At 51.3% G+C, this 24,065-nt stretch overlaps 1 protein-coding gene across 6 annotated transcripts in view; it reads left to right on the forward strand.

Annotated features, from left to right (window-relative positions):
* The first annotated feature begins 438 nt into the window (after positions 1 to 438).
* The window catches only part of LOC144507722 (interleukin-12 receptor subunit beta-2-like), a 73,204-nt gene continuing 49,577 nt past the window's right edge, over positions 439 to 24,065 (forward strand). The window contains exons 1-2 of one of the 6 annotated variants that reach the window (XM_078234959.1): positions 439 to 774; positions 23,779 to 23,875. The gene's annotated coding sequence lies outside the window, so the exon portion shown is untranslated. Of the gene's footprint in view, positions 775 to 12,366; positions 12,775 to 23,778; positions 23,959 to 24,065 lie in introns of those variants that run through there. The other 5 variants (XM_078234963.1, XM_078234965.1, XM_078234962.1 and 2 more) reach the window with 5 other exon arrangements.

Genomic DNA, 24,065 nt, shown 5'->3' on the forward strand with positions numbered 1-24,065 from the left:
ATTTTTTAAGTGTATTTATTAGTGTCACAAGGTGGCTTACATTAACACTGCGATGAAGTTACTGTGAAAATCCCCCAGTCGCCACACTCCGGCGCCTGCTCAGGTACACTGAGGGAGAATTTAGCATGGACAATCCTCCTAACCAGCACATCTTCCAGACTGTGGGAGGAAACCAGAGCACCCGGAGGAAACCCACGCAGACACGGGGAGAACGTGCAGACTCCACACAGACGGTGACCCAAGCTGGGAATTGAAGCCTGTGAGGCAGCAGTGCTAACCGCTGTGCCACCCTGCTTCCTTCCTTTATCTGTGCTGCTGATTCTCCCAGACGGGGTTTAGTCACTGGTGAGTCAACATGATATCAGTGTCAACCAACGTTAATGACTTCCTGTCACTTGCAGCTTCTCAGTTCCTCTCATTCTGGGAAATTTGCAGCTCATTCTCAGAAGTGATGCTGCAATGCTGGCTGTCTGTTCTTATCCTGTGCTTGCCAGTGTTGGTGATAGCTTCTCTACTCACGTAGCTCAGAACTGTCACTGCAACATAGCTTCCACAGAGGCAAGCTTACATTGATACAAACTCCAATGCCTCACAGACCGGCCCGTCTTATTATGCCAGCTGAGTTTGAGTTCAGCACATTCCACGTCCTACTCGAGAGGCAATGTGATCCACTCCAGGCACCTGAGCACTTCAAGGCTGTTACTCTGGGACAGTAGGATGACAGCGCCGCACTGTCACACGACCAGTACTGAGGGAGCGCTGCAACATCGCACGGTGAGTACTGAGGGAGTGCTGCACTGTCAGAGGGTCAGTACAAAGGGAGTGCTGCACTGTCAGAGGGTCAGTACTGAGGGAGTGCCGCACTGTCAGAGGGTCAGTACTGAGGGAGTGCCGCACTGTCAGAGGGTCAGTACTGAGGGAGTGCCGCACTGTCAGAGGGTCAGTACTGAGGGAGTGCCGCACTGTCAGAGGGTCAGTACAAAGGGAGTGCTGTACTGTCAGAGGGTCAGTACTGATGTGCGATTAAATCACTCGGGAGGCTAGATTGTACCCGGGAAATAAAGGCTTTTATTACTAACAAGAATGGAGCACACTATATACAATACAATCCCAGACTAAAGGGTCACCAGGCAGTGCAGTGACCTTTATACTTCCCCAGGTAGGCGGAGCCAACTTGAGTGCACCACAGAACAATATCAACAAGTAGAACAGCCCAACCCTAACCCCAACAGTGACAACAGTAACAGATCTACAAACCCCCATAGTGCTGACCATCCATGGCTCAGCACGCATAGTGGTAACCAACTATGGTTCACCACATTCACCCCTTCTTTAAAACAAAGGCCGGTGGGGCAAAAAAAACCAGAACAACTGTTCATATATTCACAAGTTCAGTCGTATTGGAGGACTGCACCGTCTCTGTGACCTCCTCAACACTGGCGGTAACGCCGGTTCCGGTAACCGTGGTGATCTTCTCTCCAAGGCGGTGTCCAGTGACTCCTCCAGTTCCTCACGGACAGGTGGACCACGAGGTGGCGACAATCTGCTGGACTCGAGCACGCTTCGAGGTGGCGACAATCTCCTGGACTCAGGCAAGCTGTACACGGGAGTAGAAGGATTAAGTGGTGGTCCCGATACTGCCCGCGTCGTGTCTGGAGGGGAGATAAGGGTCAGGGAGTTCCTAACTAGGGGTGTGGGAGCGACTGGGGTTTCCAAGTCCCCTGCAGGCGCCAGATCTCTAATAGAGACCGTGTCCTCTCGCCCGTCAGGATATGCCACATAGGCATATTGAGGGTTGGCGTGGAGGAGATGGACCTGTTCAACCAAAGGGTCGGACTTGCGGGTCCTAACATGCCGCCGCAGGAGGACAGGTCCTGAGTACGTCAACCAAGACGGTAATGAGGTCCCAGAGGAAGACTTCCTAGGGAAGGAAAACATCCTCTCATGTGGAGTAGCGTTGGTTGCCGTACACAGGAGTGAGCGGATAGAATGGAGCGCATCAGCGAGTACCTCTTGCCAACGGGAGACTGGAAGACCTTTAGACCTCAACGCCAGTAAGACAGTCTTCCAGACTGTAGCATTTTCTCGTTCAACCTGTCCGTTACCCCTAGGGTTGTAACTCGTAGTTCTACTTGAGGCAATCCCTTTTGAGAGCAGGTATTGCCTCAAGTCGTCACTCATGAATGACGAGCCCCTATCACTGTGGATATAGCTGGGGTAACCGAACAGGGTGAAAAGATCCCGTAATGCTTTGATAACCGTGGCAGCGGTCGTATCTGAACAGGGAATGACAAAAGGGAATCGTGAGTACTCGTCAATCACATTGAGGAAGTACACGTTCCGATCTGTCGAAGGAAGGGGGCCCTTGAAGTCCACACTCAGTCTTTCAAAAGGGCGAGTGGCCTTAATGAGGTGTGCCCTGTCAGGTCGATAGAAGTGCGGTTTGCATTCAGCACATACCTGGCAGCTTCGGGTTATGAACCTGACATCATCCACTGAGTAAGGTAGATTCCGGGCCTTTACGAAATGGAAGAGCCGAGTGATCCCCGGATGGCAGAGATCATTGTGGAGGGCCTGTAATCGATTCTCCTGCACACTTGCACATGTTCCACGCGACAGGGCGTCTGAGGGCTCATTGAGCTTCCCTGGACGGTACATGAAATCATAGTTGTAGGTGGAGAGTTTGATTCTCCACCTCAAGATTTTATCATTTTTAATCTTACCCCGTAACGTGTTGTTGAACATGAACGCCACGGACCGCTGGTCGGTGAGCAGGGTGAATCGTTTTCCCGCCAAGTAATGGCGCCAACACCGAACGGCCTCCACAATGGCCTGAGCCTCTTTTTCCACCGCGGAGTGCCGAAGTTCAGGGCCTTGGAGGGTGCGAGAGAAAAATGCGACGGGCCTGCCCGCCTGGTTAAGTGTGGCGGCCAGGGCGAAATCCGATGCATCACTCTCCACCTGAAAGGGGATGGACTCATTAACAGCGTGCATCGTGGCTTTCGCGATGTCGGCTTTTATCCCTTCAAAGGCTAAGCGAGCCTCTGTTGCTAGGGGAAAGGAGGTAGACTTGATGAGCGGACGGGCTTTGCCCGCATAATTGGGAACCCACTGTGCATAGTATGAAAAGAAGCCTAAGCATCTTCTCAGTGCTTTGATGCTAGTGGGCAGGGGAAGTTCAAGGAGGGGACGCATACGGTCTGGATCAGGGCCAAGGACCCCGTTTTCCACCACGTATCCGAGAATTGCTAGGCGGCGCTTGCGAAATACGCACTTCTCCCTGTTGTAGGTCAGATTCAGGCGAGACGCAGTGCGTAAAAATCTAAGGAGGTTGGCATCGTGGTCCTGCTGGTCATGGCCGCAAATAGTGACGTTATCCAGGTACGGGAAGGTAGCCCGCAGCCCGTTCTGGTCCACCATTCGGTCCATTGCACGCTGGAAGACCGAGACCACATTCGTGACGCCAAAGGGAACCCTTAAAAAGTGATAAAGACGACCATCCGCCTCAAAGGCCGTGTATTTTCGGTCCTCTGGGCGAATGGGGAGCTGGTGGTAAGCTGACTTCAAGTCAATGGTGGAGAACACCCGGTACTGCGCAATCTGGTTGACCATGTCAGATATGCGCGAGAGAGGATACGCGTCCAGCTGCGTGTATCTATTAATGGTCTGACTATAGTCTATGACCATCCGGGGTTTGTTTCCAGTTTTAACCACCACTACTTGCGCTCTCCCTGGACTAGAGCTAGGTTGGATGATCCCTTCCGTGAGGAACCGCTGAACTTCAGATCGAATAAAGATCCGATCCTCAGCGCTGTAACGCCTGCTCTTGGTTGCGATGGGCTTGCAGCCTGGCACGAGATTCTCAAATAAAGGTGGTGGAGTGATTCTGAGTGTCGAGAGGCTACACGTGGAGCACGCTGGGCAATTTGGAGGCTGCTGTGCTCCCACTGAAAGTGGAGGGAGTGGCCCATCGTACTGCAGGGTTACACTCCTCAGATGGACCATAAAGTCTAGTCCCAGGAGTATCGGAGCACAAAGGTGCGGTAACACAAGGAGCCTGAAGTTCTCGTAAACTGTGCCCCGCACCGTCAGGTTGACCACGCAGCTCCCTAGCACGGTAACAGACCGGGACCTCGACGCCATCGAAATTGTCTGTCTGACAGTCCGTACTCGGAGACCGCACCGTTTCACGGTGTCAGGGTGAATGAAGCTCTCCGTGCTCCCGCTGTCAAACAAACAATGAATTTGGCGTCCATTTACCTCTTTGCCCATCATGGACTTGTCACGTCTGTGAGGCTTGGCCTGGTCCAGGATGATTGACGCCACCGTTGGGTCTTGGGTGCAACTGCAGGCAGCTGAGATGGTTGATGATGATGACCCCTGCTGGTCGTCTGCGGTCGGTGCTGACCAAAATGGCTGCGCCCATGGATCGCACGTGGTCGGTGTCGCTAAAAGTGGCAGCCCCTGCAGGTCGCACGTGTCTTGCGTCTCCATCGTCAGGAATGGCGGAGCTCTGGAATCGCACATGGTGGAAGACCTCGAAGATGCTGGAGACAAGGAGACAGGCTCTGGAGAATCACACGCCGCGCTGCTATGTTTGGAGAGTGGTTTGGTCCTGCAGACTTTGGCATAATGCCCTTTCTTTCCACACGCGGAGCACAATACCGTTCTAGCTGGACATCGCTGCCGAGGGTGTTTCGCCAATCCACAGAAGTAACACCGCGGGCCTCCTGGAGCTGCCGCCATCGTCAGGTCCGAGGTTGGAAACACAATCGCGCAGTTTTTCGGAGCTGCTGAATAAAGTTGAGTCGGTGGCTGTACTTGCCACGATGTTCCCACGTGGTCGGTGGGGTATGTTTCTAGACTTCTGGAGGCCGTTTCCATAGCGTCAGCCAATTCTACTATCTTAGCGAGGTCTAGATTACCTTGCTCTAGCAGCCGAAGGCGAATGTACGACGAGCCGATTCCCGCCACGAACGCATCTTGGATCAAGTCGTTCGTATACTGGGCCGCTGACACTGGCTTGCAGTTGCAGGCTCTGGCTAGCTGCTAAAGTTCACACAGGTACTGTCCTGTCGTTTCGCCGGGCTGCCGCCGTCGAGTGGCGAGAAGGTGTCGAGCATGGATCTCGTTTGGCGGTTTGTTGTACCGTTTCTTAAGTAGTTCGATGGCCCCTATGTAGTCTTGGGCATCGCGGATTGATGAGTATACAGTGTCGCTTACCCATGCGTGGAGGACCCGCAGTCTATCGGCGTCGTTTTGAATGGCTGTTGAGGCATCGATGTAGTCTTGAAAACACTTTAACCAATGGTCGAAAGTGTTCGACGCTCCTGCCGCACGTGGATCTAAAGTAAGCCGATCGGGTTTCAACATTTGCTCCATGGTTTTCTTTTGTTTACCAAAATTTTGTTAGTAATAAAATTGATACGCGATTAAATCACTCGGGAGGCTAGATTGTACCCGGGAATTAAAGGCTTTTATTACTAACAAGAATGGAGCACACTATATACAATACAATCCCAGACTAAAGGGTCACCAGACAGTGCAGTGATCTTTATACTTCCCCAGGTAGGCGGAGCCAACTGGAGTGTACCACAGAACAATATCAACAGGTAGAACAACCCAACCCTAACACCAACAGTAACTACAGTAACATATCTACAAACCCCCATAGTGCTGACCATCCATGGCTCAGCACTCATAGTGGTAACCAACTATGGTTCACCACAAGTACTGAGGGAGTGCATACACTGTCAGAGGGTCAGTACTGAGGGAGTGCTGCACTGTCAGTGGGTCAGTACTGAGGGAGTGCCGCACTGTCAGAGGGTCAGTGCTGAGGGAGCGCTGCACTGTCAGAGGGTCAGTACTGAGGGAGTGCCGCACTGTCAGAGGGTCAGTACTGAGGGAGTGCCGCACTGTCAGAGGGTCAGTGCTGAGGGAGCGCTGCACTGTCAGAGGGTCAGTACTGAGGGAGTGCTGCACTGTCAGAGGGTCAGTACTGAGGGAGTGCTGCACTGTCAGAGGGTCAGTACTGAGGGAGTGCTGCACTGTCAGAGGGTCAGTACTGAGGGAGTGCCGCACTGTCAGAGGGTCAGTGCTGAGGGAGCACTGCACTGGCAGAGGGTCAGTACTGAGGGAGCGCTGCACTGGCAGAGGGTCAGTACTGAGGGAGTGCTGCACTGTTAGAGGGTCAGTACTGAGGGAGTGCCGCACTGTCAGAGGGTCAGTGCTGAGGGAGCGCTGCACTGGCAGAGGGTCAGTACTGAGGGAGTGCTGCACTGTTAGAGGGTCAGTACTGAGGGAGTGCCGCACTGTCAGAGGGTCAGTGCTGAGGGAGCGCTGCACTGTCAGAGGGTCAGTACTGAGGGAGTGCCGCACTGTCAGAGGGTCAGTACTGAGGGAGTGCTGCACTGTCAGAGGGTCAGTACTGAGGGAGTGCTGCACTGTCAGAGGGTCAGTACTGATGGAGTGCCGCACTGTCAGAGGGTCAGTACTGAGGGAGTGCCACAGTGTCAGAGGGTCAGTACTGAGGGAATGCTGCACTGTCAGAGGGTCAGTACTGAGGGAGTGCCACAGTGTCAGAGGGTCAGTCGTGAGGGAGTGTCGCAGTGTCAGAGGGTCAGTACTGAGGGAGTGCCACAGTGTCAGAAAGTCTGGAGGGAGTCTCCGATTATATGAAAGTTTTATTAGAGAGAATCAAACGAAATCATTTTGACTTTCATTTATGCAGGAACATAAATCAACTATTTGACTGTGTATTTCATCACAAAGCCAGGATCCTGTCCTCATCCATATAAATTTAAAAAGCAATCAGTGACTGGTAGCAGGGTTCCAGACTGATAGAGACTGGGAACAGGGATTGTCAGTTCCCCCTCTCCTGACTCTCCCTGGGGTAGTTTCCTCTCTCATGACTCTCTCTGGGGTACAGATCCCCCTCCCCGGTTCTCCCTGGGATTCCCAGGGTGGGTGGCTGTGGTGAAGCACTGTAATACTGTCTGTATATGGGATATGCCTGGACACGCCCCTGCTGCCTCAATCCGGGGCTCCGCCCTCCTCGGGGTATAAAGGTGGCTGCTCTCCGCCCCTTTTGCCTCAGTTCAGGTTAGCCATCGGTTTGGGAGTGCTTCTGTTCTTGTTAATAAAAGCCTGTTGTTCCGCAACATCTAGTCTTTGTGTGAATCAATGGTGCATCAATTTTATTAACAGAAGTTTTGAAATGGAGCAACTCCTGAAACCTGACAAATTGGATTTGGATCCGCAGGCAGTTGGCGCCTCTAACTCTTTTGATCGCTGGCTGCGCTGTTTTGAGACCTTCATCACCTCCTCCTCCTCTGTCGTTGTAACAGGCATCGACAAACTGGTCGCCTCATTACAGGAAGGATGTGGAAAAGATTGAAAGGGTGCAGAGGAGATTTACAAGGATATTGCCTGGATTGAGTGGCATGCCTTATGAGGATAGGCTGAGGGAGCTCGGTCTTTTCTCCTTGGAGAGATGTAGGATGAGAGGAGACCTAATAGAGGTATATAAGATGTTGAGAGGCATAGATCGGGTGGACTCTCAGAGGCTTTTTCCCAGGGTGGAAATGGCTGCTACGAGAGGACACAGGTTTAAGGTGCTGGGGGGGGAGGTACAGGGGAGATGTTAGGGGTAAGTTTTTCACACAGAGGGTGGTGGGTGAGTGGAATCGGCTGCCGTCAGTGGTGGTGGAGGCAAACTCAATAGGGTCTTTTAAGAGACTCCTGGATGAGTACATGGGACTTAATAGGATGGAGGGTTATAGGTAGGTCTAAAAGGTAGGGATATGTTCGGCACAATTTGTGGGGCCGAAGGGCCTGTTTTGTGCTGTAGTTTTCTATGTTTCTAAACTGCATGTGCTCCACGCTCGCGTCAGCGCTCACGTCTTCGCGCTGATCCGAGACGCAGAGACTTACCAGGAGGCAATCGATCTCCTCAAGAGCCAGTACAACCGGCAGCCGAACGAGGTCTACGCCAGACATCTGCTGGCCACTCGCAGACAGCAGCCCGGGGAATCGGCTGAGCAATTCCTGCGCGAACTGCGTGCACTCGGCAGAGCCTGCAACTGCAAGGCCGTTTCAGCCGCCCAAAACGCCGACGACCTGATCAGAGATGCCTTTGTCGCGGGCATCAGGTCGACCGATATCCGGCAGCGCCTGCTGGACCAAGGTGGGCTGGACCTGCAGAAAACTGTGGAACGTGCCGGCTCACTGGAGGTAGCGTTCCGGAACCTCGAGGCCTACACCCCCGACCATGATGGCGCACCGTGGACACCGCGACCGCAGCCATCGCTGTACCCGGGAGGGCCGCAAACCTACGCCACGCCCTGTCCCGAAGCCGAACTGACCACTGCGGCAGTCCCCGGAGGCCCGAGGTGCTACTTCTGCAGCCTGGAGAAGCACCCACGACGACACTGCCCAGCGAAAGACGCGATCTGCTCTGGCTGCGGTAAGAAGGGTCATTACCTGAAAGTTTGCAGGGCAAAATCGGCCCCCAGGCCCAGCGGCGCCACGTGCGATCCGCGGGAGGCACTGCCTTCGACGCCATCGACCGGGTGCGATCTGCGGGTGCCGCCAATTTGGACGCCAGCGGCCGCGTGCGACCCACGGAGGCTGCCATCTTGGCCGCCATCAGCCACGTGCGACCCACGGGAGCCGCCATCTTGGGTGACGTCAGCCGAGTCACGGGGGCCCCCATTTTGGGAACCGTCCACCGCATCGCCTAATCCGACGGTGGCCTCGGTCGCGTTGGACCAGTCCAGGCCTCACCAGCTCGCCTGGTCAATGATGGACATCAAGGTAAACGGCCACACTACTAACTGCTTATTTGACAGTGGGAGTACGGAGAGTTTCATCCACCCTAACACGGTGAGGCGCTACACACTGCCAGTACTGCCAATGCAGCAATCAATCTCCATGGCTTCGACGTCCCGGTCAGTGAATGTCCTCGGGTACTGTGTGGCAACTCTGACTGTACGGGGCATGGTGTACGACAAGTGCAGGCTCCTCGTGCTGCCACAGCTCTGCGCGGCCGTACTACTGGGGCTAGATTTCATGTGCCACCTTGGGAGCGTCACTATGGTGTATAATGGGCCTTTTCCCCCAATCTCCGTCCAAAATCCACAGCTAACAGACCAGCCACCGCGCACCACCTGTGGTCTCTCGACCCTCAAGGTCGCCCCTCCCTCGCTGTTTGAGCACCTCACCCCCGACTGCAAGCCCATTGCCACCAAAAGCAGACGGTACAGCGCTGGAGATAGAGCGTTCATCAAGTCCGAGGTGCGATGCCTCCTGGGGGAGGGGATCATTGAGGCCAGTACCAGTCCCTGGAGGGCCCAAGTGGTGGTTGTCAAGACTGGGGAGAAACTTCGCATGGTCATTGACTACAGTCAGACCATCAACCGATACACGCAGCTGGACGCGTATCCCCTTCCCCGCATATCTGACATGGTCAATCAGATTGCACAATATCGGGTGTTCTCCACCATTGATTTGAAGTCTGCATACCACCAGCTCCCTATCCGCCCGGAAGACTGCCAATATACTTCCTTCGGGTCCCCTTCGGCATCACCAACGGGGTCTCGGTTTTCCAGCGTGAGATGGACCGAATTGTGGACCAGAACGGGTTGCGGGCCACCTTCCCGTACCTGGATAACGTCACCATCTGCGGCCATGATCAGCAGGACCACGACGCCAACCTACAAAAATTCCTCCACACTGCGGCACTCCTCAACCTGACCTACAATAAGGAGAAGTGTGTATTCCGCACGCGCTGCCTCGCCATCCTTGGTTGTGTTGTGGAGAACGGGGTCATCGGCCCCGACCCCGACCGCATGCGTCCCCTCCTGGAACTTCCCCTCCCCACCACCCTCAAAGAACTGAGGAGATGCCTAGGCTTCTTCTCATTCTACGCCCATTGGGTCCCCAATTATGCGGACAAAGCCCGTCCGCTCATCAAATCCACATCTTTTCCCCTAGCGGCGGAGGCCCGGCTGGCCTTTGACCGCATCAAAGCGGATATCGCGAAGGCCACGATGCACGCCGTAGCCGAATCCACCCCATTCCAGGTGGAGAGCAATGCGTCTGATTTTGCCCTCGCCGCCACTCTTCACCAGGCGGGCAGACCTGTGGCCTTCTTCTCGCGCACTCTCCAGGGCCCTGAAATTCGACACTCCTCTGTTGAAAAAGAGGCACAAGCCATCGTGGAGGCTGTGCGGCACTGGCGCCACTACTTAGCTGGCAAACGGTTCATCCTGCTCACGGACCAACGGTCCGTTGCCTTTATGTTCAGTAACGCGCAGCGGGGCAAAATCAAGAACGATAAGATTTTGAGGTGGAGGATTGAGCTCTCCACCTACAATTGCGACATTTTATACCAGCCTGGGAAGCTCAATGAGCCCCTTAGACGCCCTGTCTCAGGGGACCTGTGCCAGTGCGAACCTAGACCGGTTACAGACCCTCCACGATGACCTCTGCCACCCGGGGGTTACCAGGTTCTTCCATTTCATCAAGGCCCGGAACCTGCCATATTCCATTGAGGAAGTCAGGTCTGTAACCAGGCACTGCCAAATCTGCGCAAAGTGCAAGTCGCACTTCTACCGGCCGGACAGAGCACACCTCATCAAAGTCACCCGCCCTTTCAAACGCCTGAGCGTTGACTTCAAAGGTCACCTCCCCTCCTCTGACCGCAACATGTACTTCCTCAACATCGTAGATGAGTATTCGTGATTCCCCTTTGCTATCCCCTGCCCGGATATGACCTCGGCCACGGTCGTCAGGGCCCTGCACAGCCTCTTCACCCTGTTTGGTTTCCCCAGCTATATTCATAGCGACCAGGGTTCCTCTTTTATGAGTGATGAGCTGCGCCAGTACCTACTCTCCAAAGGCATAGCCTTGAGTAGGACCACCAGCTACAACCCCAGGGGGAACGGACAGATGGAGAGGGAGAATACGACAGTCTGGAAGGCTGGTCTAAGGGTCTTCCAGTCTCCCGCTGGCAAGAGGTCCTCCCTGATGCGCTACACTCAATTAGGTCACTACTGTGCACGGCTACCAACGCCACCCCTCATGAAAGAATGTTTGTTTTCCCCAGGAAGTCCTCCTCGGGGACCTCACTACCGTCGTGGCTGACGTCCCCAGGCCCTGTCCTGCTCCGGAAGCAGGTGCGGACCCATAAGTCGGACCCCCTGGTCGAAACGGTCCGGCTCCTCCACGCCAACCCCCAATACGCCTATGTGGCGTATCAAGATGGGCGGGAGGACACGGTCTCCATTCGCGATCTGGCCCCCGCAGGTACTACGTCCCACGGCCCCTCACCCCCAGCTCCCAACGTCGTCCATGATGCACCAGAGTCGCAGCACGCTCATTTTGCCCCCGTGTACGGCACGCCTGAGCCCCAGGAGCAGCCTCCACACACCCGGCAGTCTGAAGGCGCTACGGACGGCTTCACCGGTTATGGACTGGCGTCTGACCCATCACCGTGGCCTCCTGAACCGGCACCACGGCCAACACTGCGGCGGTCGCAGCGGCAGATCAAGCCCCCGGAGAGACTGAACTTGTAACTTGAATCAATAACTTGTGACTGTCGTTCCACCACCTCGCCCTCGCCGAACTCTTTTTCAAACAGGGGGTGAATGTGGTGAATCACTGTAATACTGTCTGTATATGGGATATGCCTGGGCATGCCCCTGCTGCCTCAATCCGGGGCTCCGCCCTCCTCGGGGTATAAAGGTGGCTGCTCTCCACCCCTTTTGCCTCAGTTCGGGTTAGCCATCGGTTTGGGAGTGCTTCTGTTCTTGTTAATAGAAGCCTGTTGTTTCGCAACCTCTAGTCTTTGCGTGAATCAATGGTGCGTCAGTGGCCACATGGACGCTGCAACATAACACTGTGCAGCGCTCAGAGGTTCTGTCATGTTTGTCCTCCATCCTCATTGGGCCCATTTTAAAATTCCATCCAGTACCTCAGGACTGGGATCTGGGATCTGCGGGGGGAATTTCTGATCTGATTGGTATTTCCACAGCATTTTGATGACTTGTCCAGTTTCTAACAAAGGAATTCTGGAAACAGGATGCCATTAAACCCTAATCAGCAATTTCCCAGCATTGTGAGTGTCTGCTGATCAGGAAAACAGCCAGGAAGTAAAGCTAAATAGGTTGCAGATTTGTGGAACGGCCCCCAGTCATTTGAATTAGTGCATGGTGTCTGTGGTTTTGCATAATTCTCTTAATTGCCCTCTGAAATGGCCAATAAAGCTGCTCAAATACACTCAAGAAGGCTACTTTACAGCGGAGAATAATAAATAATTTTATCCTTTTTCCTGTGACACCCACATCCTGTGAATGAAATTTGGACATGTGACTAAGTTCTGGAAACGAGGCAACAGAAAACCTTCTTTCTATCATTTAAATTCAATCTCTCCATCACACTCTCTACTATTCTCTATCCCTTTATCTCTCTTTTACTCTCTCTATTTCCAACTTCTCTCTCTCTCTCTTTCCTCAGTCCAATTACCCCATGTGTCTCTCTGCCTTGTGCTCTCTCTCTCTCTGGCTCTGGCCCTCTGTAATCGTTTCCGCAGTTGCTGAGTGTGGTTTATTGTATTAAGTCTGTTAGTTTGCAGCGAGCTGCTCTGAACGTGGGGAAGTGCTGTACGGATAGGATTTTGACTCGCCATCAAGCTGTCAGTCTGATATTCTGGCTGAATATTTATCTGTCCACAATATTGTGAAAGATTGAAGAGCGAAGATACTTCAGCAATTGGTAAATCTGATGTTTCTCATTCTGGAGTCTGTGGCTCACTGGCAGGAAGTTCTTCGTTGAAGCTTTGGCTTTGTGTCAAGAGTGAAACAAGCAGCAAGACAGGAGTAGTGAACAGAGACGCTGATTACGCCAGGGATTCAATACGCACTTCATCTTTCCAGTAATGGGCACAGGTCAGAGGAACACCAGGGAGGGGACAAAGGTCAGAGGAACACCGGGGAGGGGGCACAGGTCAGAGGTACATTGGGGAGGGGGAAAAGGTCAGAGGCACACCGGGGAGGGGGCAAAGGTCAGAGGCACACCGGGGAGGGGGCAAAGGTCAGAGGAACACCGGGGAGGGGGCACAGGTCAGAGGCACACCGGGGAGGAGGCAAAGGTCAGAGGAACACCAGGGAGTGGGCAAAGGTCAGAGGAACACCGGGGAGGGGGCACAGGTCAGAGGCACACTGGGGAGGGGGAAAAGGTCAGAGGCACACTGGGGAGGGGGCAAAGGTCAGAGGCACACCGGGGAGGGGGCACAGGTCAGAGGCACACTGGGGAGGGGGCAAATGTCAGAGGCACACTGGGGAGGGAGCAAAGGTCAGAGGAACACTGGGGAGGGGCACAGGCCAGAGGAACACCGGGGAGGGGGCAAAGGTCAGAGGAACACCAGGGAGGGGGCACAGGTCAGAGGCACACTGGGGAAGGGGCAAAGGTCAGAGGCACACTGGGGAGGGGGCAAAGGTCAGAGGCACACCGGGGAGGGGGCACAGCTCAGAGGAACACCGGGGAGGGGGCAAAGGTCAGAGGAACACCGGGGAGGAGGCAAAGGTCAGAGGAACACCAGGGAGGGGGCACAGGTCAGAGGCACACCGGGGAGGGGGCACAGGCCAGAGGAACACCGGGGAGGGGGCAAAGGTCAGAGGCACACTGGGGAGGGGGCACAGGTCAGAGGCACACCGGGGAGGGGGCACAGGCCAGAGGAACACCGGGGAGGGGGCAAAGGTCAGAAGAACACTGGGGAGGGGGCACAGGTCAGAGGTCCGAGGCAGGAAGCAGTTATTCAAGCTATTGCCAGGCAGGGGTACATGGTCAGTGGGATTGGAAGAAGCGAAGTCTCAGTGGTTGGGGGAGAGGTGAAGGGTCAGTGGTTGGGGGAGAGGTGAAGGGTCAGTGGTTGGGGGAGAGGTGAAAGGTCAGTGGTTGGGGGAGAGGTGAAGGGTCAGTGGTTGGGGGAGAGGTGAAGGGTCAGTGGTTGGGGGAGAGGTAAACGGTCAGTGGTTGGGGGAGAGGTGAAGGGTCAGTGGTTGGGGGAGAGGTGAAGGGTCAGTGGGAGTGGGGAAAGTAACAGTATTTGCAGATGAATCATTTGCAGACTGTGCTTAGAAAATGAATCTGAGCAGCTGCAATTTGAATTTTAAACTTTCATTCACATGGTGCAACTGTCGCTGGCTAGGCAGGCATTTACAGCCCACCCATAGATAGCATTCAGAGCATGTTGGTGAGCTGCTTATCGAGCGATTGCAGAAGAGTTAGATATCGAATTGTAGAATGATAAAGCAGAAGCAGAGGATATTTGATGGATTCGCCCTTGTGTATTCTTGGGTAGAACTCGGCCTCCCCTGTCCCAAAGAGCTCCAAATATCGCTTCTTTTAAAGAATTTATCGAAAGTTAGTATTGATTCTGCTTCCACCGCACTTTCTGGCCCACACGACAACTGAGCGTGTAAAAAAATCCTCACCACCCCTCTGGTCCTTTTGTCAATCTGTGTCTTCTAGTTATGAGCAGTCTGTATCCACCACCCTGTGTCTAGTTACTGAGCAGTCTGTATCCATCACTCTGTGTCTAGTTATGAGCAGTCTGTATCAATTGCTCTGTGTCCCCTAGTTACTGAGCAGTCTGTATCCATCACTCTGTGTCCACTAGTTGCTGAGAAATCTGTATCCATCACTCTGTGTGTAGTTACTGAGCAGTCTGTATCCATCACTCTGTGTCCCCTAGTTGCTGAGCAGTCTGTATCCATCACTCTGTGTCTAGTTACTGAGCAGTCTGTATCCATCACCCTGTGTCTAGTTACTGAGCAGTCTGTATCCATCACTCTGTGTCTATTACTGAGCAGTCTGTATCCATCGCTCTGTGTCCCCTAGTTACTGAGCAGTCTGTATCCATCACTCTGCCCCTAGTTACTGAGCAGTCTGTATTCCTTGCTCTGTGTCCCCTAGTTACTGAGCAGTCTGTATCCATCGCTCTGTGTCTAGTTACTGAGCAGTCTGTATCCATCGCTCTGTGTCTAGTTACTGAGCAGTCTGTATCCATCGCTCTGTGTCTAGTCACTGAGCAGTCTGTATCCATCATTCTGTGTCTAGTTACTGAGCAGTCTGTATCCATCGCTCTGTGCCTAGTTACTGAGCAGTCTGTATCCATCACTCTGTGTCTAGTTACTGAGCAGTCTGTATCCATCGCTCTGTGTCTAGTTACTGAGCAGTCTGTATCCATCACTCTGTGTCTAGTTACTGAGCAGTCTGTATCCATCGCTCTGTGTCTAGTTACTGAGCAGTCTGTATCCATCGCTCTGTGTCTAGTTACTGAGCAGTCTGTATCCATCGCTCTGTGTCTAGTTACTGAGCAGTCTGTATCCATCACTCTGTGTCTAGTTACTGAGCAGTCTGTATCCATCGCTCTGTGTCTAGTTACTGAGCAGTCTGTATCCATCGCTCTGTGTCTAGTTACTGAGCAGTCTGTATCCATCGCTCTGTGTCTAGTTACTGAGCAGTCTGTATCCATCGCTCTGTGTCTAGTTACTGAGCAGTCTGTATCCATCACTCTGTGTCTAGTTACTGAGCAGTCTGTATCCATTGCTCTGTGTCTCGTTACTGAGCAGTCTGTATCCATCGCTCTGTGTCTAGTTACTGAGCAGTCTGTATCCATCACTCTGTGTCCTCTAGTTACTGAGCAGTCTGTATCCATCACTCTGTGTCTAGTTACTGAGCAGTCTGTATCCATCGCTCTGTGTCTCGTTACTGAGCAGTCTGTATCCATCGCTCTGTGTCTAGTTACTGAGCAGTCTGTATCCATTGCTCTGTGTCTCGTTACTGAGCAGTCTGTATCCATCACTCTGTGTCTAGTTACTGAGCAGTCTGTATCCATCGCTCTGTGTCTAGTTACTGAGCAGTCTGTATCCATCACTCTGTGTCTAGTTACTGAGCAGTCTGTATCCATTGCTCTGTGTCTCGTTACTGAGCAGTCTGTATCCATCGCTCTGTGTCTAGTTACTGAGCAGTCTGTATCCATCACTCTGTGTCCTCTAGTTACTGAGCAGTCTGTATCCATCACTCTGTGTCTAGTTACTGAGCAGTCTGTATCCATCGCTCTGTGTCTAGTTACTGAGCAGTCTGTATCCATCGCTCTGTGTCTAGTTACTGAGCAGTCTGTATCCATCGCTCTGTGTCTAGTTACTGAGCAGTCTGTATCCATCACTCTGTGTCCTCTAGTTACTGAGCAGTCTGTATCCATCGCTCTGTGTGTAGTTACTGAGCAGTCTGTATCCATTGCTCTGTGTCTAGTTACTGAGCAGTCTGTTCCATCGCTCTGTGTCTAGTCACTGAGCAGTCTGTATCCATCACTCTGTGTCTAGTTACTGAGCAGTCTGTATCCATCACTCTGTGTCTAGTTACTGAGCAGTCTGTATCCATCACTCTGTGTCTAGTTACTGAGCAGTCTGTATCCATCGCTCTGTGTCTAGTTACTGAGCAGTCTGTATCCATCACTCTGTGTCTCGTTACTGAGCAGTCTGTATCCATCACTCTGTGTCTAGTTACTGAGCAGTCTGTATCCATCGCTCTGTGTCTAGTTACTGAGCAGTCTGTATCCATCACTCTGTGTCTAGTTACTGAGCAGTCTGTATCCATTGCTCTGTGTCTCGTTACTGAGCAGTCTGTATCCATCGCTCTGTGTCTAGTTACTGAGCAGTCTGTATCCATCACTCTGTGTCCTCTAGTTACTGAGCAGTCTGTATCCATCACTCTGTGTCTAGTTACTGAGCAGTCTGTATCCATCGCTCTGTGTCTAGTTACTGAGCAGTCTGTATCCATCGCTCTGTGTCTAGTTACTGAGCAGTCTGTATCCATCGCTCTGTGTCTAGTTACTGAGCAGTCTGTATCCATCGCTCTGTGTCCTCTAGTTACTGAGCAGTCTGTATCCATCGCTCTGTGTGTAGTTACTGAGCAGTCTGTATCCATTGCTCTGTGTCTAGTTACTGAGCAGTCTGTTCCATCGCTCTGTGTCTAGTCACTGAGCAGTCTGTATCCATCACTCTGTGTCTAGTTACTGAGCAGTCTGTATCCATCACTCTGTGTCTAGTTACTGAGCAGTCTGTATCCATCACTCTGTGTCTAGTTACTGAGCAGTCTGTATCCATCGCTCTGTGTCTAGTTACTGAGCAGTCTGTATCCATCACTCTGTGTCTAGTTACTGAGCAGTCTGTATCCATCACTCTGTGTCTAGTTACTGAGCAGTCTGTATCCATCACTCTGTGTCTAGTTACTGAGCAGTCTGTATCCATCGCTCTGTGTCTCGTTACTGAGCAGTCTGTATCCATCACTCTGTGTCTAGTTACTGAGCAGTCTGTATCCATCGCTCTGTGTCTAGTTACTGAGCAGTCTGTATCCATCGCTCTGTGTCTAGTCACTGAGCAGTCTGTATCCATCACTCTGTGTCTAGTTACTGAGCAGTCTGTATCCATCACTCTGTGTCTAGTTACTGAGCAGTCTGTATCCATCACTCTGTGTCTAGTTACTGAGCAGTCTGTATCCATCGCTCTGTGTCTAGTTACTGAGCAGTCTGTATCCATCACTCTGTGTCGAGTTACTGAGCAGTCTGTATCCATCACTCTGTGTCTAGTTACTGAGCAGTCTGTATCCATCACTCTGTGTCTAGTTACTGAGCAGTCTGTATCCATCACTCTGTGTCTAGTTACTGAGCAGTCTGTATCCATCACTCTGTGTCTAGTTACTGAGCAGTCTGTATCCATCGCTCTGTGTCTCGTTACTGAGCAGTCTGTATCCATCACTCTGTGTCTAGTTACTGAGCAGTCTGTATCCATCGCTCTGTGTCTAGTTACTGAGCAGTCTGTATCCATCGCTCTGTGTCTAGTTACTGAGCAGTCTGTATCCATCGCTCTCTGTCTAGTTACTGAGCAGTCTGTATCCATCGCTCTGTGTCTAGTCACTGAGCAGTCTGTATCCATCACTCTGTGTCTAGTTACTGAGCAGTCTGTATCCATCACTCTGTGTCTAGTTACTGAGCAGTCTGTATCCATCACTCTGTGTCTAGTTACTGAGCAGTCTGTATCCATCGCTCTGTGTCTAGTTACTGAGCAGTCTGTATCCATCACTCTGTGTCGAGTTACTGAGCAGTCTGTATCCATTGCTCTGTGTCTAGTTACTGAGCAGTCTGTTCCATCGCTCTGTGTCTAGTCACTGAGCAGTCTGTATCCATCACTCTGTGTCTAGTTACTGAGCAGTCTGTATCCATCACTCTGTGTCTAGTTACTGAGCAGTCTGTATCCATCACTCTGTGTCTAGTTACTGAGCAATCTGTATCCATCGCTCTGTGTCTAGTTACTGAGCAGTCTGTATCCATCGCTCTGTGTCTAGTTACTGAGCAGTCTGTATCCATCGCTCTGTGTCTAGTTACTGAGCAGTCTGTATCCATCGCTCTGTGTCTAGTTACTGAGCAGTCTGTATCCATCGCTCTGTGTCTAGTTACTGAGCAGCTTGTTTCCATCGCTCTGTGTCTAGTTACTGAGCAGTCTGTATCCATCACTCTGTGTCTAGTTACTGAGCAGTCTGTATCCATCGCTCTGTGTCTAGTTACTGAGCAGTCTGTATCCATCACTCTGTGTCTAGTTACTGAGCAGTCTGTATCCATCACTCTGTGTCTAGTTACTGAGCAGTCTGTATCCATCACTCTGTGTCTAGTTACTGAGCAGTCTGTATCCATCGCTCTGTGTCTAGTTACTGAGCAGTCTGTATCCATCACCCTGTGTCTAGTTACTGAGCAGTCTGTATCCATCGCTCTGTGTCTATTTCTGAGCAGTCTGTATCCATCGCTCTGTGTCTAGTTACTGAGCAGTCTGTATCCATCACTCTGTGTCTAGTTACTGAGCAGTCTGTATCCATCGCTCTGTGTCTAGTTACTGAGCAGTCTGTATCCATCACTCTGTGTCTGGTTACTGAGCAGTCTGTATCCATCACTCTGTGTCTAGTTACTGAGCAGTCTGTATCCATCACTCTGTGTCCCCTAGTTACTGAGCAGTCTGTATCCATCACTCTGTATCTAGTTACTGAGCAGTCTGCATCCATCGCTCTGTGTCTAGTTACTGAGCAGTCTGTATCCATCGCTCTGTGTCTAGTTACTGAGCAGTCTGTATCCATCACTCTGTGTCTAGTTACTGAGCAGTCTGTATCCATCACTCTGTGTCTAGTTACTGAGCAGTCTGTATCCATCGCTCTGTGTCTCGTTACTGAGCAGTCTGTATCCATCACTCTGTGTCTAGTTACTGAGCAGTCTGTATCCATCGCTCTGTGTCTAGTTACTGAGCAGTCTGTATCCATCGCTCTGTGTCTAGTTACTGAGCAGTCTGTATCCATCGCTCTCTGTCTAGTTACTGAGCAGTCTGTATCCATCACTCTGTGTCTAGTTACTGAGCAGTCTGTATCCATCACTCTGTGTCTAGTTACTGAGCAGTCTGTATCCATCGCTCTGTGTCTAGTTACTGAGCAGTCTGTATCCATCACTCTGTGTCTAGTTACTGAGCAGTCTGTATCCATCGCTCTGTGTCTAGTTACTGAGCAGTCTGTATCCATCACTCTGTGTCTAGTTACTGAGCAGTCTGTATCCATTGCTCTGTGTCTAGTTACTGAGCAGTCTGTTCCATCGCTCTGTGTCTAGTCACTGAGCAGTCTGTATCCATCACTCTGTGTCTAGTTACTGAGCAGTCTGTATCCATCACTCTGTGTCTAGTTACTGAGCAGTCTGTATCCATCACTCTGTGTCTAGTTACTGAGCAATCTGTATCCATCGCTCTGTGTCTAGTTACTGAGCAGTCTGTATCCATCGCTCTGTGTCTAGTTACTGAGCAGTCTGTATCCATCGCTCTGTGTCTAGTTACTGAGCAGTCTGTATCCATCGCTCTGTGTCTAGTTACTGAGCAGTCTGTATCCATCGCTCTGTGTCTAGTTACTGAGCAGCTTGTTTCCATCGCTCTGTGTCTAGTTACTGAGCAGTCTGTATCCATCACTCTGTGTCTAGTTACTGAGCAGTCTGTATCCATCGCTCTGTGTCTAGTTACTGAGCAGTCTGTATCCATCACTCTGTGTCTAGTTACTGAGCAGTCTGTATCCATCACTCTGTGTCTAGTTACTGAGCAGTCTGTATCCATCACTCTGTGTCTAGTTACTGAGCAGTCTGTATCCATCGCTCTGTGTCTAGTTACTGAGCAGTCTGTATCCATCACCCTGTGTCTAGTTACTGAGCAGTCTGTATCCATCGCTCTGTGTCTATTTCTGAGCAGTCTGTATCCATCGCTCTGTGTCTAGTTACTGAGCAGTCTGTATCCATCACTCTGTGTCTAGTTACTGAGCAGTCTGTATCCATCGCTCTGTGTCTAGTTACTGAGCAGTCTGTATCCATCACTCTGTGTCTGGTTACTGAGCAGTCTGTATCCATCACTCTGTGTCTAGTTACTGAGCAGTCTGTATCCATCACTCTGTGTCCCCTAGTTACTGAGCAGTCTGTATCCATCACTCTGTATCTAGTTACTGAGCAGTCTGTATCCATCACTCTGTGTCTAGTTACTGAGCAGTCTGTATCCATCGCTCTGAGTCTAGTTACTGAGCAATCTGTATCCATCGCTCTGTGTCTAGTTACTGAGCAGTCTGTATCCATCACTCTGTGTCTAGTTACTGAGCAGTCTGCATCCATCGCTCTGTGTCTAGTTACTGAGCAGTCTGCATCCATCGCTCTGTGTCTAGTTACTGAGCAGTCTGTATCCATCGCTCTGTGTCTAGTTACTGAGCAGTCTGTATCCATCACTCTGTGTCTAGTTACTGAGCAGTCTGTATCCATCACTCTGTGTCTAGTTACTGAGCAGTCTGTATCCATCGCTCTGAGTCTAGTTACTGAGCAATCTGTATCCATCGCTCTGTGTCTAGTTACTGAGCAGTCTGTATCCATCGCTCTGAGTCTAGTTACTGAGCAATCTGTATCCATCGCTCTGTGTCTAGTTACTGAGCAGTCTGTATCCATTGCTCTGTGTCTAGTTACTGAGCAGTCTGTATCCATCGCTCTGTGTCTAGTTACTGAGCAGTCTGTATCCATCGCTCTGTGTGTAGTTACTGAGCAGTCTGTATCCATCGCTCTGTGTCTAGTTACTGAGCAGTCTGTATCCATCACTCTGTGTCTAGTTACTGAGCAGTCTGTATCCATCACTCTGTGTCTAGTTACTGATGTGGAGATGCCGGCGTTGGACTGGGGTAAGCACAGTAAGAAGTCTCACAACACCAGGTTAAAGTCCAAAAGGTTTATTTGGTAGCAAATACCATAAGCTTTCGGAGCACAGCTCCTTCGTCAGATGGAGTGGATATCTGTTCTCCAACAGTGCACAGACACAGAAATCAAGTTACTGAATACTAATTAGAATGAAAATCTCTACAGCCAGCCAGGTCTTAAAGGTACAGATAATGTGGGTGGAGGGAGCATTCAACACAGGTTAAAGAGATGTGTATTGTCTCCAGACAGAACAGCTAGTGAGATTCTACAAGCCCAGGAGGCAAGCTGTGGGGGTTACTGATAATGTGACATAAATCCAACATCCCGGTTTAGGCCGTCCTCATGTGTGCGGAACGTGGCTATCAGTTTCTGCTCAGCGACTCTGCGCTGTCGTGTGTCGTGAAGGCCTCCTTGGAGAACGCTTACCTGAAGATCGAAGGCTGAATGCCCATGACTGCTGATGTGCTCCCCCACAGGAAGAGAACAGTTTTGCCTGGTGATTGTCGAGCGGTGTTCATTCATCCGTTGTCATAGCGTCTGCATGGTTTCCCCAATGTACCATGCCTCGGGACATCCTTTCCTGCAGCGTATCAGGTAGACAACGTTGGCCGACTTGCAAGAGTATGTACCGTGTACCTGGTAGATGGTGTTCTCACGTGACATGATGGCATCCGTGTCGAAGATCCGGCACGTCTTGCAGAGGTTGCTGTGGCAGGGTTGTGTGGTGTCGTGGTCACTGTTCTCCTGAAGGCTGGGTAGTTTGCTGCGGACAATGGTCTGTTTGAGGTTGCGTGGTTGTTTGAAGGCAAGAAGTGGGGGTGTGGGGATGGCCTTGGCGAGATGTTCGTCTTCATCAATGACATGTTGAAGGCTCCGGAGAAGATGCCATAGCTTCTCCGCTCCGGGGAAGTACTGGACGACGAAGGGTACTCTGTCCACCGTGTCCCGTGTTTGTCTTCTGAGGAGGTCGGTGTGGTTTTTCGCTGTGGCGCGTCGGAACTGTTGATCGATGAGTCGAGCGCCATATCCTGTTCTTATGAGGGCATCTTTCAGCGTCTGGAGGTGTCTGTTGCGATCCTCCTCATCCGAGCAGATCCTGTGTATTCGGAGGGCTTGTCCGTAGGGGATGGCTTCTTTTACGTGTTTAGGGTGGAAGGTGGAGAAGTGGAGCATCATGAGGTTATCCGTGGGCTTGCGGTACAGTGAGGTGCTGAGGTGACCGTCCTTAATGGAGATGTGTGTGTCCAAGAATGCAACCGATTCCGGAGAGTAGTCCATGGTGAGTCTGATGGTGGGATGGAACTTGTTGATGTCATCATATAGTTGTTTCAGTGATTGTTCATCATGACTCCAAAGGAATAAAATGTCATCGATGTATCTAGTGTATAGCATCGGTTGAAGGTCCTGTGCGGTGAAGAAGTCTTGTTCGAACCTGTGCATGAAGATGTTGGCATATTGAGGTGCAAATTTTGTCCCCATGGCTGTTCCGTGTGTCTGGATGAAGAACTGGTTGTTGAAGGTGAAGATATTGTGGTCCAGGATGAAGCGGATGAGTTGTAAAATTGCATCTGGAAACTGGCAGTTAACGGCATTGAGTACTGAGGCCGTTGCAGCAATGCCATCATCGTGGGGGATGCTGGTATACCCACATTATCTGTACCTTTAAGACCTGGCTGGCTGTAGAGATTTGCATTCTAATTAGTATTCTGTAACTTGATTTCTGTGTCTGTGCACTGTTGGAGAACAGATATCCACTCCATCTGACGAAGGAGCTGTGCTCCGAAAGCTTATGGTATTTGCTACCAAATAAACCTGTTGGACTTTAACCTGGTGTTGTGAGACTTCTTACTCTAGTTACTGAGCCAGCCACTGGAAGCTGTATCTCCTTAATTACTCTGTGAATACCATTGATGAGTTTGAGCTCTCTATCACACCTTTCCCTGAAACATCTTGGCCCTGAGGAGAACAATAACTCCTCCAGTCGCTCCACACACTCTAGTCCCATCTCCATGGTTCTGTTCTGGTAAATCTCCTCTGCAATTTTGTGTGCTTCCCATGATTAAAGATTGCAGAGGCCTGACCGTCACTGTTTTGTAAGACCTCCTTACTTTTCTATCCTGCCTCTATTTATAAAGTCCAGGATTCCATCTGCTTTTTAACAGTGTTCAGAACTTGTCCTGCAAGCTTCGATTATTTTTGAGCATGCAGCAACAACTCTGTCTGTTTCTAACTGGGAGTGAGCATTATATTGGGGTGCAGGAGAAGCCAATCCTCGGGCAATCTGAAGGGAGAGGAGAGACTGCTGGGATATGGGAGAGCATTGTTCCTATAGCACTGATTGGAATGGAATAGTGTAGATTAGAGGGGCTTTAGATTGGTACCACTGGTCGGCGCAACATCGAGGGCCGAAGGGCCTGTACTGCGCTGTAATGTTCTATGTTCTATTAACCAGCTTATTCATGTCACAAATGCAGGTTCGGGTACAATTGTGGGAGCTGTGATTGCTTCAAGTGCAGATGGAAGAATTATCGTGTGAAGGCCTCTGGAGTTGCTGAGCCCACTGGTTGCCAGGTGAGGACGTACGCACATCAATTCTGGCGCACATCAATTCATAAAATGTGAGCAGTAAATGTCACGTCTGAAGCAGTGAGGAGGTATGTGTCAAAGTGGAGCACATTCCTGTCCATGACTGCAACATGAAATGATGGGTACAGAATCTGTGTCTCCGTTCAATCAATAGCTAATCAGTCCAGAACCTTCA

Source organism: Mustelus asterias, chromosome 19 (assembly GCF_964213995.1).
Source record: "Mustelus asterias chromosome 19, sMusAst1.hap1.1, whole genome shotgun sequence".
NCBI classification, from domain to species: domain Eukaryota; kingdom Metazoa; phylum Chordata; class Chondrichthyes; order Carcharhiniformes; family Triakidae; genus Mustelus; species Mustelus asterias.